Source organism: Hibiscus syriacus, unplaced genomic scaffold (assembly GCF_006381635.1).
Source record: "Hibiscus syriacus cultivar Baekdansim isolate YM2019G1 unplaced genomic scaffold, ASM638163v2 tig00111081_pilon, whole genome shotgun sequence".
NCBI lineage: Eukaryota > Viridiplantae > Streptophyta > Magnoliopsida > Malvales > Malvaceae > Hibiscus > Hibiscus syriacus.
The window spans coordinates 224793-228563 of NW_024062974.1; the positions used below are offsets into that span (position 1 = coordinate 224793).

The window sequence follows — 3771 nt, forward strand, 5'->3', positions numbered from 1 at the left end:
TTAGATTCATTTGCGCTTCTTCACTTGGATGGGTGACGTGACAAGCTCCTAGCCCTTGGATCTAACCATCTATCAATGGCTCACATGGATTGTGCTTGTTTGACATTGATTGAAGAGATGATAGCCCTTGGATGAAAGCTAATCAAGGGATGAGATCAATTTGTATTTCTTTACATGGATTGATGATGCCATCATTAATTACACCTCAAAAGTAGCACCTCCATTAAATGTTTGTCTCCATTTAAAATTTAAAAAATATCATCCCACTAAGAACAAAAAAATAGGTGGCTACTCAAAGAAAATGGTACACTATGGTCTAAACATTAGGGTCGATTTTATAATAATAATAATATTTAACGGTTGAAAAATGATGATTACATATGGATTCAAATTAATAGAGTGACATATTAGGTTTTATAATATGTTTAAATGATAGCAAGAAAAAGCATGCATGCATGAATATATTTTATTTGTTTATATGTAACAATCAAGGTTATGACTCCTAGAAGTAGATAATATATATTTTTTATTATGAAATTATGAGATTAATATAATTTCAATATTCTGGATATGATGGTGAAGTCAAATTCTAAAAAAGATATCAGTAGGGGACTAAAATGAAAATCAACCAAAGTATTAGGGTTATTTGAATAATTTTTATTTTTTTATTTAAGGGCATATTTGAATTCTGTTCGATATTAAATTTTATATTTCTCATAGATCATAGAAAAATAATATTTCAAAATTAGGCTCAAACAATGAGAAATACAATTTTGGATTTAAATTGTCATGCGAATAAGGATTTTTTAAATAAAATATTTTATTGAAATTAATTCATGAAATATGTCTTATTTGGCTGTCTATTTTTTTTATTTCTTTAATCAAATTGAACAAAAAATGATGAAACGTGACAAATCGTTAAGCTAACGTAAGTTATTTTATCCTTACTAAAAAGACTGACGTTAATTATTATATAATTTTCTGTTACATCGTTAAAATTTTAAAAAAGTAAAAACAGTAATAAAAAAACCGGTGGCTGTTGGGTTTGAACGCCTGTTCAACAACATGGCCAGCTATACGCTAACCAACTAAGTTAGGCCACTACTAGAAAATTAAAATAATAAAAATACATTTTAATTGATACGTTTCAGATTGAAATACCCGAAAACCATCTACCCCATATCAGAATCAAAAACCCAAATTCCCAAATTTCTCAAAACCCCTAAATACCTAAGCCACCGTCGCACTCACTATCGCCAGACAGTCATCTGACCGCCGTGTAGATCACCGCCCTTATCAAAGTGATCGGCAACCTCTCACGACCAAAATCCCTCTAACCCTCTTGCCTGGGTACGCCGTCGTTTTCCGTGAAGAAGAGTTTGAACGTTGTGTCAAAATCCCTAGCTTTCACAGTTGTTTTCGTCGATTATGGCCACCATAGTCGGTGTTTCGTGCTTCCCTTGTTGTTTCGAGCGAAACCCAACCGACGATGTTTCTAATCGTCTCGTTTTTCTCCGGTCGTCGTCGGTGAGAACTCCGGTCATTTTTCGTGCATTTTTTAATTGTTTTTGGCCTGATATTGAGTTACTTTTGGAATTAAATTGATGAGTTATAGCCTTTGGAGTAATTGGGTCGCCTCAATTGGCGTTTTGACCGCGGCACGCGGATGCCAATGCGCGTGGGGATTCTCGGTCGATCCAGGAGCCTTCTGGAACCGGCTTGCTCAGACCGAACCAGTCCAGTCACACCGAACTGAGTCAACTCGACTGGTTGAGTCAACTTGACTGGTTGAGTCAACTTGACTAAGTCAACCTATTGTCTTTGACCAAACCTGACTGTTGATTTTAAGCAAACCTGACCGAACCTAGCTCCTCTTGATTTGTTCGACCCTTGAGCCCGTGAATACCCGTATGATTCGTGAACCTTAAAAATATTTAGATTAAAATATTACTTCAATAATAACTCTGTTTTATTATGATCTAGGTTCAAACATTGTTGTGGAGCATAGAGAGGCATGTGCTCAGTAGACTCAGAGACTGATCCCCTTTTTGCAAGATGTGTTCCATATGTGATATATGAATGTTTTATCTATTTTGAAAAATATGATTTGTTATCTGGTTGGTTTACGAATATTTTAACTGTTCGACATTCTGATTTACTGATTTATTGTTTATGAACTATGGCTACTTGCACTCTAGTTACCTATTTTCATTGAGAAATATGATTATGCACAATTTATGGTTATGGAATTTACCGATTACTATATAAATTGTTTTATTGAGATATTATTTGGGTAAGATTTTGGAGTATGGAGGTTCAGCTCTGATCAAACTGATAATTCCTTACGGAGTTAAAGTAATCCTTGTATAGGCTTCAAGGCCTCAAGAACTTTCTTGAGTAGTCTCTTAGGCCCCAAGATACTCTCTTAAGTTGGCTTCTATACTAATGGGTATAAGGTAAGTCCTTATGCATGTAGTTCTAAGGAACTGTATTTCGGTGTACGGGAGGATGGTAGTTATGAGTTTTATAATATAAAATTCACTATGACTTTTATGATACTTTATTGAATTGATTTCTGAATATTTTCTCATTACATTTTATTTTAACTATTAAAACACATTGAGCTCCCTAGTTCACTCCTTAAACTCTTTTCCCCTTTAAGATACTTTTGGATAGACACCCCTGACTTGACACTTGGAGGATCGACACATCACCTATAGTATTTTTTGTAATGTTTCTATCTTCTAGACTGTCTTTATTTGGTTACATGTGTCTGTATTATTTTGTGCTATATGTTTTATGACGTATTTTAATTTACTACTAATGCACGAGTTTATCGTGATACTTGATATTTGGTATATTTATGGCATTCTATAATTTGTTATACTCTTGGTATTTTATGTCTTATATTATTTGATTTAACTTATTTAATATTATTATAATTTTAAATTATTTTGATATCATTAATGTAATCTACTAGATTTAGTAATAACGTATAAGTTGGGTCTAGGAGGTTACACAAAGACCTAAAGAGACAATAAAAATTTTAAAAATTAAAATGAATAAACTAGTAAAATTAAAGGGGCGAAAAGGTCATTCTATCTAAAACTAATGCTAATGGAATTAATGTCTCCAGTTTTTAGCACATCTAATCTCTAATATCAACAATAAAAGATTAATATTGGTATGTACTTTCTAATATGGTCTAAGAAATCGGACCTAGAAGACGACAAAGCCTTCTGTTTATGAAAATTATTTAGGCCCATTGTTTATTTAATATTAGTGTAGTATTATTCTTAAGGGCAGAATACTTAAATGATTTCTTCATTATAATATATTGTTTTGTTGAGTTTTTCAACTATTGAAATTTATAAAATAGATCCCGATTCTAAGACGTTATTTTATTGAGTCCCCGACTATCAAAAGTTACAAAATAGTCACTCGACTATTTATGTGTTCTAAACTCGTCATTTTTCGTTAAAAAAATTTACGATCGTCTAAACTGGATGCTAAATGCTCACTGAAATATGATAAAATCTGATCCCAAAACCATTTGAGCTATATTTTGTGGATTGAGTCTCTGTTTACGTTATGACATCGAACTAGTACTTGAAACATTATGTTGTTGAGTTAACGCTTAAAAGCAACGACATTGATCATACACATTATTAAAATATGATTTTATCATATATTGATTAGCATGTTAATATCTAATTCAGACGATTATCAATTTTTTAACAGAAAATTACAAATTTTGAAATATGAATAGTT

At 32.1% G+C, this 3771-nt stretch overlaps 1 long non-coding RNA gene across 1 annotated transcript; it reads left to right on the top strand.

Moving 5' to 3' along the window:
- Positions 1–1175: 1175 nt before the first annotated feature.
- On the top strand, positions 1176–2220 carry LOC120152004. Its single transcript, XR_005518654.1, has 3 exons — positions 1176–1527; positions 1616–1908; positions 1984–2220. It is a non-coding gene; the product is annotated as an uncharacterized LOC120152004 (long non-coding RNA).
- Positions 2221–3771: the final 1551 nt, after the last annotated feature.